At 33.0% G+C, this 16708-nt stretch overlaps 1 long non-coding RNA gene across 1 annotated transcript; it reads right to left on the reverse strand.

Annotated features, from left to right (window-relative positions):
- Positions 1-253: 253 nt before the first annotated feature.
- Positions 254-3588, reverse strand: LOC140176421 (uncharacterized). The gene is made up of 2 exons (XR_011867946.1): positions 697-3588; positions 254-398 (listed from the first exon to the last, which is right to left on the reverse strand). It is a non-coding gene; the product is annotated as an uncharacterized lncRNA (long non-coding RNA).
- Positions 3589-16708: the final 13120 nt, after the last annotated feature.

The following is a 16708-nucleotide window of genomic DNA, read 5'->3' on the forward strand; positions in this document are numbered from 1 at the left end:
AAATATTAAATTTTATTTAGTTAGAAATTATTGAATTTATATACTTAAGATTATTTTAAGTTTTTTAATAATTTTATTTAATATTTAATTAAACCAGTTGAACCCCGGTCGAACCAATGAATCATTGAACCAGTGACTTCACCGGTTTATTGACCAGTCCGGTTCTCGCGACCTTGTTTAATGGTCTAACCAGAGTCGAACCGGGATCGAACCGATTTAATTAAATATACAAAATTATTTAAAAATTGATATTCAATTTCAAATATTTAAATTCAATATTTTTAAACTAATTTTAATTCAATTACAAATTTCAAATATAAGACAAAATTCAATTCAATTCAGTTACAAATTCCATTGATTCCACCAAATTGCTAGCATACCATAAGCCCTATTCCAATCTGTTCATCAACAAAATAAATAAAACATTAGAAAAATCAATTGGGATTTTTTTTGGTAGCATTACAACAGGGAACGAAAGATTTTAAATTATAAGTATAGTTTGCTGTGACAGAGTGCAAATATCTTGTCTTCAACAATTCCAGCAGCTTTGGTTTAACATTCAACAAAACAAATAAATAATTCAATTTCAAACTCAGAACAGAGACTCAGCTCAGAATCTTCAAAATTAGTTGGAAAAAAGATGAATGGCAAAGAGCCAAAGACAGAATGAGCTCGGAGAGTCTGAGACAGAGTTACCTAAAATCAGAGGAGAAGAGAAGGGGCGACAGCCAAAACGGTGAGGAGTGGAACAGCGACGACCCACGGCGAAGAGGGAGCAGCGATGACCCACGGTGAGGAGTAGAGCAGCGACGACCCACGGCGAGGAGCGAAGAAGCAGCGACAGCAAGAGAGCTCGAAGAGGGACCTTGAGCTTGGACAAAGACACAGAGAGAGAGAGAGAGAGAGAGCGCACTTGAACACGAGATCCACAGTCTGTCCCGCCGGTGGCCAAGGAAAGGAGATCAATGATGAAGAAGGTGGTGGCTAGGGCTTCTAGTGGGTGTTTGCTCTGGTAGGGTTCAATTTGGGATTTTGGTAAATAGTAAATACTCAATAGTGAGAGAGATAGAAGGGAGAGAGGGTGTCTGTTTTACTTCAGCCCGTCTGGGCTTTTCTTTTTTTTTTTTTAAGGATCAAAACGACGCCGTTTAACCCGCTCTCTAAATAACAGGCCCAGTGTAGCCGGTTCATTGGTTAACCACCGGTTTAACCGGTTTTTTACCGATTTTTTGCAGATCGATTTTAGACATCAACCGAACTGTCCATAAGATTGATTTTCGGTTAACCCGGTCAAACTAGTCGGTCTGATCCGATTTTTAAAAGTTTTTATTGTAATATATCCACCATTACCTAAATTTTGAATAAAATAAAAAATAAATTTGATTTATTATTTACCATGATAGCAGTAAAGACAATAAATTTTATGTTTGTTTAATTATTCAATAGAAGATTTTTACATAATATCTAAAAACAGAAAGATAAAAGTACTTCCTACAAAAATAGTATTATACATACTACCATTATCGCCTACACAAATATGAAAATTACAAAAAAAATTTAAATATGAGATCATTTTTCTATTTTATAAAAAATATTATTATTATTATTATTATTATTATTATTATTATTATTATTATTATTATTATTATTAATAACAAAAAACACTAATTATAAGAAAAATAGTGAAGTAGTGAAAAATAAATAATTTTGATACGATCTAATTTTTTACATGGTTTTCAAGTCTATGCTTATTTGATAGTTAATATTTTTATTACTATTATTTGCTAAGTATTTTGTGAGTTAAATGAGATTTATTTATTTATTTATTTTACCAACCTAAAATACTTTTTATTTTTTAAAAATAAAATCTTAAAATTTTATCCTTTAATTAATACCGCACGAGAAACATTTACCATTTGTACCATTTTAAAAAAATATTTATATAAAATAGGAGTATACTCCCGCTATTTATTTCATGTTAAGTGATCTTCAATGAAATTTTAAGTTATTATATTTATTTGATTGATAATCTGAATTTGATTCATATTAATTAGTTTAGAACATGATAAAGAAGTAAAATTACTTAACCAAAACCTAAAATCATAGGCAAAGAAAAATTTAGTAGGAGAGTCAATTTTATGACAAAAATGATAAAAAATAGCAATTGAAATATGCAATTCCTTACCAGAGTAATTATAAAAATGATAAAATTGAGATATTAATTTTTAAAGACTAATACCTTATCAAAACGTAATGCAACAAAAGAAATTTTTTGGTTTGCTATTTTATAAATTTCAGTTCACTCCATCATATAAGTCTTTCTCAATAAAAAATTTAAATTGGTATTTATTTGAGTCAACCATTTGATATTAAAATGAAATGTCAATTTAAATGCCACAAATGATTTTTTTTTTTTAATTTAAAGAGGATTTATTTAGTTTAACATAAAATGTTTAAATATAAAAGTAATGAGAAAAGAAAAATCCTAAGAGATGTTACAAAATTTAATGGTACAATGCTTTGGATTCTCATGTTTTGAATGAAAAAGAAAAGAAAGGACAATAACAATGTAAGAGACCCACTTCAATGAAATTCAGTAACATTCATATTTTCAAATTCTCCATTGTTACTTAGCTCACCAGAGATTGTTCAGATCCAATATAACTAAAAATAATCACAAAAATAATTGTTTATCCTATGATATGAATACGCTTTCCATTTAACAATGAGCAGCAATCTGGAACTTTGAAAAAAATAGCAACTACACTTATGAAAATGGTATGGTGATAGATAGCAAAAACAGATAACAGAACTTGCAAGGATCGAGTAATGACAAATAAAAATAGATAATGTATCTTATAAAACCTAAACATTCTGTTATGAATGTACAAAAAATAAACTTGTAAGTTGCACAATTTACCTTTTTGTAGAGAACAGTTTGTAGGGATTAGAAATTAAAAAAAAATATTAACAATACTAAGTAAAAGAATAGAATGTAGTAAAATTTCATATGAATAAAAAGATGCTAATCACCTACTTATACTCGTATAGACATATATGAATATGAGTGAATTCCGATAAATAAACATGTGTCAATAGTTATACAACATCACATTTAGTAAAACAACTTATTTTTGTAATTTTTCTATCCAAAATTATTTCAACCACCCAAGTGAATATGTCAATTTTTTGCCTATTAAAAAGACAAAGCAAACAATAAAAAAATCTTAAAAAATCTAAAAAATGTTTACAGCAATTTTAGATAAACTACCATTCTAATAAAATTATTTTTGTTACAAAAGATCAATATACCAAGAAAGGGCACAATTTGAAATGTAGATCTACAAAAGAACAAAAATCAATTATCAAATAATAGGAAAAAAATTCAGCACAGGAATAGACAAAAATTAATTATGAAGATAATAGTATTTAATTGTCTAAAAGTTATGAGTTATACGCTTGTGCAGCATAATCAATTCGGCACATATAATCAAAAACAATAAAATTAAATAATAACTAATATAATACAATTCAGTTAGTAGAATCTTTTCAATTAACGAAATACCGACAAAAAAAAAAAAAAAAAAACTAAAGGCCATGTGAAAATCAAGCTCAAAAGATTTACTGGTAGCTAAAACATACACACACATCCAAACTAACAGTTTAAAAGTGTTAAAATTAAGCTCAATAAACTCAATAAGAGATAATAACCCAATCTCAAAATTAAACGTAAATGGAGCAAAAATATAACATCTGTCTTACCTAATACCCAATTATCTATGACAATGTTATTAGTTCTAATGCTTAAAATATGAAGTGAGATTATTTTCTTGAACTCAAATTGGTCATAGATATCAAATATTAATAAATTTATAGATCGTTTGCCAATGCCTAATACGCTACAATAACTTAACTCAATCAACTTTAAACCAATAAAATTCGGTATCAAGCAAAGTGTCACCTCATAAAAATACTTCCACAATACATGTTTCAGATGCCAAAAATACATAAACAAAAGGTGAAACAAAAAAAACACAACATTTTATCTAATCTCGATCCGACACATGCATAACTCTGAATTCCCAACCTACAGAACTTATTGAAAACAGCGAACATTCCATACCAAATCCTTTTAGAAAATATGAATAAAAACAATGAACATTCCATACACACGAACTAATCCTTTAATATTGGAACAAAACAAAGCCAAGAAAAACCAAAATGAGAGAAGCCAAAAAGCAAATCCTAAAAGCTAACCTTTAAAAAATAAACAGAATCGGCGAAAATTAAACTTATCTACAAAAAGTGATCCACACTAAAATCCTTCGCCGTAAAACAAATGGCCATTAAGCTGCTGTCCTCTTCCATACTCTGCACTTCATAATTTTAAAACCACACACTAAGGAATCACAAATGTAAATACCTATATTGGCAAAAGTAAAAAACTAATAATAAAGTCAGATATCCCTTTAAATCTTGGTAATGAATATTTCATTGGATGAGTTTTTTACATAAAGCTTATTACCAAAATTTTCATTTCAATTTTTAAAGGAACATAAAATTAACCCCTCAATTGTAAATTTTGAGAAATGTATTCTAAAATTGAATTTAATTTCTTAATAATATTTTAGCAAGCCATCACTTACAACTATGTTCAATATTGGCAGGTATTTTTTAGAATGATAATTTCAACTCCCAAGTCATAAAAAGTTATCTATGGAAAGAAGTACATTAATATCCCAAACATATTACACAAAAATAAAACCTAGGGGTGTTCATGGGCCGGGCCACACCGGGTTTGGCCTGACCCAGACCCGACCCGAAATATAGACCGGGCCTAATTTCATGACCCTAACCCGACCCTAGACCCAATGAAACCTATGCATCTTCGGGCCGGGTGAAAACCGGGTAAAAACCGGGTGAAAACCGGGTCTTCAACATGTAAAAATCACCTAATGTCCAATCTTTATTTCACAATTCACATAGTAAAATTCACTTAAAAAATTATAACAAGAACCAACCATTTTCTAAAATTAAAACATAACCACAATCAATACTAATATTGTCTAATAACACCAAATATTTAAATCAATACAAATAACACAATATTATGAATTAGTCTAAAGTCTTATGTATTTTAAACATAAAACATTAACTTATAGTCTTATAATGACTAATAACACAAAATATTAAGGTTTACAATACTTAAATTTCACATAAGAAAAGTTTTCATCCATCACTAATAACACAAAATATTAATTGTGTATGATGACCGGGCCACCGGGCCGAGTTCGGGTGACCCGAGCTATGATCCGGACCCGACCCGAAATAATGACCGGGTCTATTTTTGAGACCCTTACCCGACCCTAGACCCGATGAAATCACACTAAATTAGCCCCTAAAAGGTTCGGGGCCGGGCCGGGTCTTCGGGCCGGGCCGGGCCATGAACACCCCTAATAAAACCAATTTCTAAAGACAAATAAATTATGACACCATATAACGGTATAAGAATAGATGTCTTATAATACATTCTCTAATTCAGGAATTTTGAACATTTCATAATGCTAGAATCTCAAATTATCACAGTCAAGATGTGAATCAATGCCTAGAGTTAAGTAGAGTTGCACTATTGAAGCAATCAAAGTCAATATATGCCTATTGGTTGCAAAAGAAAAAATTACTCTTTGAAAGAAGAACTCATATGAAAAGTAAAGAAAATACCTTGACAATAACCCAAAATCATTACATCAAACTCAGATATGCAATGTTAGATAAAGAGAAAAAAAAACATAGAACAAATAGTGTCTCAAGTTGATAAAGTGATACCTTAACCACAATGGACTTATGTTGGAGGATAATGACAGTATTGGAAGAGCACTCATATGCTGCAAAAATCATTTGGAAGGACTTGATTGAGCACCCTCACATAATCAATTTCCTATTCTGAAGTTGAAAAAAGAAAAAAAAATTATGTTTTACAAAATGAGTGAAAAGAATCTGTACAATTGTCAAATTGTTATAGTTATAGATTTCTCTTTGCTTGCATCCCGAACCTTAATGGTGTTTTCTGTAACTTTTTCTTAAAAGAAAGAAAAATAAAAATAAATTTCTGGTTTTAAAAAGGAAAAATTACCCAGACCGCCGATGACAGGATCTCCGAGCTCTCCATTCTTTTGACCGGTGTTTCAACTTGTTGCCAACTTCTCCTCCTTCACTGATGGCAGTAACACCATTCACCATGCCACTGTTCTTTCTCCTTGCAGCTGCATCAACAGTCACCGTCGGCTGATAGAAAATTATTTATTCTATATAAAAAATATAAGAAAAATAAAAAATCACAAAAATAGTATGTACCTCACAGGGTGATATAAAACCATTTTGACCTTTGTCAAAAACATTAAAATCCAATTTTGAGCTCCTCTTTTGCATCATTTTTGAATTGCAATTGGCATTTGTTAAAAAAGGGAATGCATTAGAATCAAAAGAAAGCTGAAATTCAGGATGCTCTTTGATATTTTGTTTCAAACATACCAAAATTACAATGCAAAGATTCTCAAGAATGGACTCTCAATAAGCAAACTAAACGGGTTTGAAGCAGATTTCTTTTTTTATTTTTTTAGGGAATTATTTGAACAAATGATGCATCAAATTGAATCCATTCAAATAAACCAAATTTCAGCTAGTGAAAACAACAGTTTCATCATTGCAAAATAAAAAAAATTATAAAATTGCAAAGGTTAGTAATCAAACATGTAGCCCCATATGTTTCCTCCTTAGAATTGCTTTTGTGCCACCTTTCTCCTCTTCTTCTTGAGCTTGTGAAACCCAGTCACATAGTCCCTTCACAACCAAACCAAAATTCCCACTTTTATTAATATCATTATACACTTAAACTCTAAATCACAATCACATAAGTTGCAAACTTTTTCAGCACAAACAAAAATTCTAGGAAATCAAAACCAAAAATAAAAACAAAACGGGGCACCACCTATTTTTCTCGGCATAAGGAAGAAATAAAAAGGATTCATCATCAAAACTACCAAACTTGGAACCCACCAGAGATAAAATTACTAAACTAACCTCTTCTTTTAAAGGAATCATGGACAATTCCAATCAGAAAAGATTGCTTTCAACCTATTTTTCTTAATTCAAACTCATAAAAACACAAAGAATTAGTCTTTATCTCAAGGCATTGTTCTTACCAAAGCAGTTCACACACAAATCATCTATACTTAATGAAAATTAACGTAACATCAACCAAACGATCAGCAAGTGGTCAAGTCACTGCCTAAACCAAGTGCAATAATTTAGCTCAGCTAACCAAAATTGCTAATTAACACAATGCTACTTACCTAACACATATATGAGACCAAGAAGTAAGTCGATGATGGCTTAAACTCAAAAAATTAAATTGCCGCTGAAAATAACAGATTGGCAAAAGATAATCCTACCGATATATCTGCTATCCAAACTCCAACAGAGTTTCAGTAGTATGAGTATCCCAAAAGTTTTCCATTAATACAAAACAGGCTCCCATGAATACACCTCCAATGTTATTAAGTGAAACAGGAAGGGTATGCGCAATCTGCAGGAGAACAAATTTTGAGCAAATGAAGAACAAATTTAAAAGATGAAAAACTGATCAGTTACACACTAATTTTAAATTAGTCGTACAACCCAAACACAAAACCTTGAAAAAATATTCTTACAGTTTTTTTTTTGGCATTACTCGATGATCTTCATTGCTCCAAACTTATTTATTATAGAATGTCCAAAACCAAAGTATTCTTTCTTCTCTATATATTATAGAATAAGGGCTGCTGTTTATAGGCATCAAACCCAAATAAATAGAATAATCAAGAGTACTAAAGAGGATAACAAAATTTAATCAAAATCCAAAAATAAAATGATAGAATAATACCTGTCTGCTAGGGTACTTTGAGAAGCTTTGATATGATTCATTTTCAACCGCATCAGACTGGATAGAGTAAGCTGAATTTACGGGAGGCATTGATGGAAACTCATTCTGATGCTTTGAGGGAGTGACTTCAAACCACCAAAAGCTTGTCTGTGTGCTCTCCCTTTTATCCTTAAAAACAGGTCAACAATTATACTTTTGGTTCTTGACGCCATTATTTTGTTAAAAAAAGATCTTTTTTCAATGAAAAAATATCATTTTTTATTTTTTAACGTGTTTGGCAAATTTCTAGTAGTAAAAGTAAAAGCACTAGTAAAATCAAAAAAAGATTTTTTTGAGAAGCTGTAATTTACATCTTTTTTTAAAAGATCTTTTTTCCTTAAAAAAAGATGTTTTTCATGTAATAAATAAACAAAAAAGTATTTTTATATTGTTATACCCAAATATAATTTATTGATAAAAAGACCTTTTTACATGAGATATCCAAACATAAAATTACTTTTACTTCTTTATAAGATCTTTTAAAAAAATATAACTCGAAAAAATATCTTTTCTTAGAAGCTCACCCAAACAAGCCCTAAGTGGCTAATAAACAATCACAATGATAATACGGTTTAATAATCAAACTTCACTATTTTTTTTGAGTACTCAAACGTACTCTCTCCCTAGGTTTTCCTCTAATGATGTGTATGAATATCCTATACACTTTTCAATTTTCAGTTTATTAAAACCTGACTCACAGGCCAGCTTAATGGAAAGCTAAAGCTTGTATCACCAAATAAAAGAGAAGGAAATCAAACAAAATCATCGAGTGAGAAAATCTCTTAATAGTTTCTTGTCCTTCTCATACAGTATAAACTTCATTAATATTTTACTCAACATGCTGCATTTCAATAAAAAAATATTTAATGGCAGAAAAGAACAGGAGAAGAAAAAAACACAGCTCGATTCCTACTACTACTCTCCTATTTTCAATATACAAATCCTAAAATTCAATGGAACCATCTCATCAAAGCATCACATGTTTAAGTTACAAACAAAAAATAAACTGCCCTATGTTCATCAAAATTTAATTTAATTAAACCAAAACTTTTTTTAATTCTTACCAATGCTTTTAAATGATGAAGTAACTATTTTTAAAGATATATACTTCGTAAAATAATCTTTAAGCTTCAATTACATTTTTAAAACAATAAAAATAGATAAAGAAATAATGAACAACAGAAAACAAAATATTAATTACATCATAATAAAAACAAACCAGCTCATGAATAAATAGTAAGAAGTGAACTGAGAGAGCAAAGAGAACTCAAAAATCACCTCAACTGACCAAAAAGAATATTATGCACAACGAAGGCAATCACAATTCTCAGTTTCTTTCTTCACCACATCAAGCACTGAATCCATCAACTCAGCACGTTCCATGTAGTGTCCTTTCGCCCAGCTCATCAAGCACAGAGTTCTTAGTATTCACATATTTTGCATTTTTAATTATATTCTGCACAAACAATTTAACCCCTAAAACATTCAGTGAAAGAAAATAAATTCAACTATGAAGAACAAACCTTCCTGATAGCTATATTTGCCTCTCCTCTACCTAACACTTTGCTAGCAGCATTAGTTAAGACCAACATCTTCATAGTTGATGAGGGAGGCACACTGAGTATAACAAATGAAGCTGCAAAAACATGAATTGAATTGAATTGAATTAATCATATTAACATAAAAAGGAAAGTAATTTAGTCGTAAGTTTAAAAATGTATATATACCATTAATAAAAAATTATGTTCTCAACAATCTAAAGACTCATATATAAAGTAATTTTGCACAATTGAAAACTGTTCGGAGTTCCTGGGCCTAGATATACAGAAACATTTGTAAATTCCAAGTTAGATACTTACATGATACAATGATGATGGCACCACCGTTTCATACCATTCATTCTGAGAAATTACACCTTCGACACCAAGCTTCTTCCAGTCAGGAACATCTTTGGGGGATGTCACTGCACCCAGCACCCAGCAACAAAAACGGTAATCAACAACAAACACACTTCAGTTAAACCACTACTACAAAACAAATTATTAATAATACCATCATGGAGACAAACAAAAATTACAGGAAATCAAAAAAAAAAATGGAGAGTCGCCTATTTTTGTTGGCATAAGAAGGAAAAAATAGGAAGGAAACATGAAGGATTTTAAGTACCTCATTCTTGGTTGAACCGAAATCACTTGCCGGACCTGGATAAACAAATCGTATAGGTGCGTCTTGTCGGTCGATCTCAGGGTCCAAATCCCTGACGTACAACAACTAATGAACTGGTTCATCACATTTGCAGTACCTACCTCCGGTTACGAAGGAGCCGTTGCGATACTGTTCTGCGGTGGACGCGGTTCTGCCGATTCGTCGCCACCTTCTTCTCCTTCTTCTGTTGTATTTTCTTCTTCTGCTTCGTTGTGTCTCTCTCACCATTAACCCTCTTTCCCTGCAATGTCGTCGGAGGAAGTCTTTTCCCAACCACCGCCATTCTCTATCTTCTCTCCCAGCTACTTCTTCCATCACCGCGAGCTCCTTCTATCTTGCCGGTGAGAGAGAGAGCGAGAAAGAAATAAGAGAAAGAGAGAGATGCAGAAATTCAAAATTTGTTCATTCAATTTTTGATTTCAAATACTCTGATTTTTTATTTCAAATACTCTGATGCAGTAATTTTTTGTGTTACTATTATACAAATAAATTGGACACTTGTCGATTAAATAAACTATACACTTGTCAAGCATTCAACCTATTACTGCTCTCTTATTTTATATATATATATATATACTAGCAGAAAACCGTGTATCGTACTGATTGAAAATTTCTATTTCTTTTTTCAGTTTTTTTAGATTGTCATTTTTTATATTAATAAAGATATTTTTGTTGCTCAATTTTTTATTTAAAGATAAAAAATTTATTTATTTTATCACTACTCAAAATACATAAGTATCATTTTTTAATTCATCATAATTTGTAAATTTTATTTTAATTAAGACCAAATTTATACTCATTCTTTCTATTTTTATTTTTCAAAACATGCAATTTTTATTTTTCAAAACATACATTTGACTGTCAGCATACTATTTGATGAGCACTTAAAATTGGCTAAAAAAATCCTGCCTCACAGTATATTGTATCATATTCAACTTCATAAATTATGCGACAACAAATACAATTTAAACATATAAACAACACAGTTTAAAAGATACAATAACAACAACAAAGCCTTGTCCCACTAAGTGGGGTCGGCTACATAAATCAAACGATGTCATTGTGCTCTGTCATGTGTCATGTCTACAGAAAGACCATTTACATGTAGATCTCGTTTGACCACCTTATTGATGGTCTTCTTAGGTCTTCCTCTGCCTTTCGCCCCTTATCCATCTTCCATCTCATCCACCCTCCTGACTGGATGTTCTATCGGTCTTCTTCTCACATGTCCAAACCACCTAAGACGCGATTTAACCATCTTTTCCACAACAATGGGTGCTACTCCAACTCTCTCCCTTATATCTTCATTCCTTATTTTATCCAATCGCGTATGACCACTCATTCATCTCAACATCTTCATCTTTGCCACACTCAGCTTATGTTCGTGCTCCCCTTTAGCCGCCCAACACTCCGTACCATAAAGCATAGCCGGTCTTATAGCGGTGCGATAGAATTTACCTTTAAGTTTTAAAGGCACTTTTTTGTCACATATAAAACCAGATGCACTCCGCCATTTTGACCACCCTGCTTGAATCCTATAATTTACATCATGTTCAATCTCTCCATTATCCTGTATGATGCACCCAAGATACCTAAAACTTTTAACTTTTCGTAGGGTGTTTTCTCCAATCTTCACCTCTATATTAGGGTTTTCCCTTCTCGGACTGAACTTACAGTTTAAAAGATAAAATATGAATAAAAATCATAACCAATATCATTTATGTAAAAATTCTTTGATTTATTGTGTTAAAATAATTTATTTCTTAGATAAAAAAATTATTTTACAAAAATATAAATTATGATTTTTTAATGCTAATGAAAGTCTATAAAATTTAAAAGACCCCATGCATAAAAAGATGAATTTAAAGATTTGAAAAAACTACTATTTTGACCTTTGATTTTATTTATTTGTTGATTGAAAAAAAAGAAAGAGAATAAATGTCCAAAATCTCTCATCAAACTTATTTTTCAAGATTAAAAAAAAAATACAGAAATAAAAACAAAACTTTTTTCCAATTTGAACTATCTTTCAAATCTCTTAACCACTACCTTTTAATTTGAATCCTAACTTAGTTTAAATAAAGCACCATAGAGGACGTTACTTTTTGTTTTCGGACGTTGCTTTTTGCTTTACCTTTTATTTGAAAGGTAAAGCAAAAATATAATCTACTTTTAATATACCATTTGAAAAATAGAGTAGTATTCCAAAAATACTTCTTAATGTGCCTCTAAATTTTTTTCAACCTATCAAATTCAACAAATCATGTGACTTATACTACTAAAAATATCTATCCAACCAACAAAGACATAAAATTGAAGAAGTATAGAGTTGTAAAATAACAATTAAAAAAAAAGAGGTCAACTCAAACAACAATTGTAAAAAATAAAAAATGCATGTGTAGGAAATGCAAATTTCTAATAGCCTTATACCACTCTAGTCTAGCTCTATATTAAAATTTTAAAAAACATAAAATCTCAAAGGGTATTTACAGTCGACAGATACTCTCTTCCTCTTTTTTTCTCTTTCTTAATTTCCAACCATAATTAAATCATGAATCCCAGTGGATAAGCTTATGGCATAATGAATCATTTTCAAAAATGACACAAAATCAAAATATAAGAAAAGTGCTTCATCACATAGACTTGACCCTCCGACAAAATCATAGGCCTCCAAACAGTAACTTGTATTTTGCACCTTTGTCAATACACAAGATAATTTGTATCAAATTTGGCATCACTGTCCAAGGAAAGAAAATGTATAATTGGCACATATTAAATGAAATAATAGTTCGAAAAATAAAAAGGACAAAATATAAGACAAACTACAAAGAGCCAAACATTAAATACAAAAAAATCTAGGAATAGATTAAAGTGAGAATGAGATAAGGACACAACATGCTAAATTTCACATGTTTAAGAGTTACAAACACAACAAAGAAAACACCCCAAATCAACCTAAGAACAATGCATTTAAAACAAAAGATTAGACCATAATGTATTAATTAAGGCATGCTTGGAACACAAGAACCCACAGATTCATCAATTAAAATCAACATCGTAGAATTTGGGAAGAGCTGACCACTGAAATTGGAAATAATCCAAAGCCTAATCACCCTAACCTTAAGACTCAATGGTTTCTTCTTAAGATTAATCTTATTTATCATATCCATGGGAGTTCTCATTTTGAAATGGGATGAAAAAGATGAAGGAAAAACTCTAATAGAAAATACAATGGGCCAGATAAAAATGAAAAAATTCTGAATCAACCAATGAAAGATAGTAACCCAATCTCAAAATTAAACGTAAATGGAGCAAAAATATAATATCTCTCTTACCTAATACCCAATTATCTATCTCATTTTTATTAGTTCTAATGCTTATAATATGAAGTGAGATTATTTTCTTAAATTCAAATTGGTCATAGACATCAAATATTAATAAATTTATAGATCAATTGCCAATGCTTAATACGCCACAATAACTTAATCAACTTTAAACCAATAAAAATTGATATCATGCAAAGTGTCACCTCATAAAAATGCTTCCACAATACATGTTTCAGATGGCAAAAATACATAAACAAAAGGTGAAATAAAAAAGAAACACAACAACATTTCATCTAATCTACATCCGACACATGCATAACTCTAAATTCCAAATCTACAGAACTTATTCAACCTAATTCCTAAATTGTGAAAAATAACATACTAAATTCTTTTAGGAAATATGAATAAAAAATAATGAACATTCCATACATACAAACTAACCCTTTAATATTGGAACTGTTAGAGAATCATTAGAATCAATTTAGATTAATTAGCATCGTCTATATTTATATAGCATATCTGTACATTAATTGTAGGATTCTATGTCTTTATTACTTTGATTCATTTAGCACCTATAAATACCCCTTGTATATTGTACCTCATACACAACTCAATAATACACTTTTCATATTATTCTCTCAGTCTCTTTTTTTCCGATGAATATTAGTTCATAGCCCCTTTGTTTTTCCTTGTCGGCAGTGTTCTTTGGCCTCCTTTTTCGTTCTCTTTTTGACGCTTTGGTTCGTCACCCTCATAACCATCTTGTTCGTCTTGTCGCCGTGATTCCAACGCAACCAGAACCGTCGCCATCCGCCTCCGGACGCGCCTCCACGCGCCGCCGAAAGACGCTGCCACGACCAGGTTGATCTTCCCTCCAGCTTCCACCCGTGCCACTTTGCTCGCAATTTTCGAGCTGTTTCCGACGCTTTGGTTCGTCACCTCCGGCATCATCGTGTTCTTCTCTCCGTCAGCTTTCCAACGCCGCCAAGATCTCCTCCAGAGACCGCCGCACGCGCCTCCACGCGCCTCCAGAACATTGCTGTCCACCACCACTCTTTTCTCATCCAGAGGCTTCAGCAGCCGTTGGATCTTCGTGCAGATCGGACGTTCCTGGAGCGTCCACGTGTCACACGCAAGCTAGTTGGGCAACCCTGACCCGACCCGACCCGCCCTTCGACCCGCGTGCCACCTGTCGCCAGCGTGCTTCCTTCCGCGTATCACGTGCTGCCACGTGTCGTCACTCGCTGACGTGGCACTGACGCACTGCTGACGTGGCGCTGACGTGGCCGCCAAGTGGACCCTCCCTAAGGTTTTTTGGTGAGCTCTTTCCGATTCTGCGCTCTGTTTTCTCATTTTCTGCCCCGAATTTGCAGTTTTCTTCTTTCTTTTGCTATTTCTTCTATTACTATGGAAAAATCGGATGTCTTTCAGCCTATCCCTGTTATTCTTAATGGCTCCAACTATGCATATTGGGTTGAAGCCATGCGAGGATTTCTTAAAGGGAGGAAATTATGGCGATATGTGACTGGTGATATTGCTTGTCCTGTTAAGCCAACTGTATCCAAAGATGGTGCCTCCAAATCCAAGGAGGATGCTGAGAAAGAGAAGGACTATGCAGAGAAATTGGAAGATTGGGATAGTAAAAATCATCAGATTATCACCTGGTTCCGCAACACTTCTACTCCTGGCATTCATTTACAGTTTGGGCATTTTGAAACTGCTAAAGAGGTATGGGATCATTTGGCAAAATGTTACACTATCTCTGATCTCTCTCATCAGTACCAACTGCTTAAGGAACTTCATAGCCTTAAGCAAGAACGCGGCCAAGCAGTTTTTGATTTTCTTGCTCAGATGGAGATTATTTGGGATCAGTTGACCTCCTGTGAGCCTGTTCTTAAAGATCCCACTGATGCTAAGGCATATGAGGATTATCGGAACCGGACACGTCTCATCCAATTTCTGATGGCACTTACTGATGACTATGAGCCGGTCAGGGCTTCTCTTCTTCATCAGAATCCCTTGCCTAGTTTTGAAGATGCTCTTCCTCGTCTTAAGTCTGAAGAAACGCGCTTGGGATTGCTTCGTTCTAAAAGTGAAACTGTCTTTGCTGCCACCGACATAAAGGGAAAAATCTGTCGCAATTGTAATCGGCCTGGGCATTCCTTCTCCGACTGTCCTTCTATTGAATGTCGTAAGTGCAAACAAAAAGGCCACATTGGCTCCAACTGCCCAAAACTGTTCTGCCATTATTGTAAGCTCTCGGGTCACTTGATTGCTACCTGTCCTACTCGACCACCACGCTCAGATCAGAACAAGTATCACCCTCGTCCCAAAAACTCTTCGCATGTGCCTGCCTCTACTGCTGCTGCTGCTACTGAGTCCACCTCTTCCACATCTCTCAACACACCTTCTGTCTCTCCATCAGATGTTGAAACCCTTCTTCGGCAACTTCTCTCTTTTTCTGGTAATACCCCCGCTACTCTTTCCACCCCTCCAGGTAATTCAAAATGGTATTTTGATTCTGGTTGTTTCAATCATATGTCTCCTTTGCGTCATCTTTTTTCGTCGTTGTCTCCCACTACAAATGCACCTTCTGTTAACACTGCTAATGGTTTCCTCTTGCATGCAACACATCACGGGGTTATTTCACAGTCCAATATTCATCTTTCTGATGCTTATTTTATTCCAAAATTGAATTTTAATCTTATCTCTGTCGGTCAGCTTGTTGAACTTGGTTTTGATGTCATTTTTTCAAATTCTGGATGTCGTGTGCAGGATCGTCGGACAGGAAAGATCATCGGGACTGGATGTAAGGTTGGACGCTTATTTGAGCTCGAGAACCTTCATGTTCCCTCTACAAATCTCTGTGCTGCTTCCTCTCCATCTACTCTTCACTTGTGGCACCGTCGTCTTGCCCATAGCTCCTTAGGCAAATTACGTCCTCTTATATCTACGGGTGTTTTAGGTCAAGTTCAAAATGAGTCTTTAGATTGCATTTCTTGTCGCACTGCAAAACAACCTGCCTTATCATTTAATAATAATTCCTCTATTGCATGCTCTCCTTTTGATCTTATTCATTCTGATGTTTGGGGACCCGCTCCCACCGCTTCTATGGGAGGGGCTCGATATTTTGTCCTCTTTATTGATGATTATTCCCGTTTTACTTGGGTCTATTTGATGACTAATTGTTGTGAGTTGCCTCAGATTTATATTAATT

This window comes from Arachis hypogaea, chromosome 11, assembly GCF_003086295.3.
Source record: "Arachis hypogaea cultivar Tifrunner chromosome 11, arahy.Tifrunner.gnm2.J5K5, whole genome shotgun sequence".
In the NCBI taxonomy this organism is placed as follows: domain Eukaryota; kingdom Viridiplantae; phylum Streptophyta; class Magnoliopsida; order Fabales; family Fabaceae; genus Arachis; species Arachis hypogaea.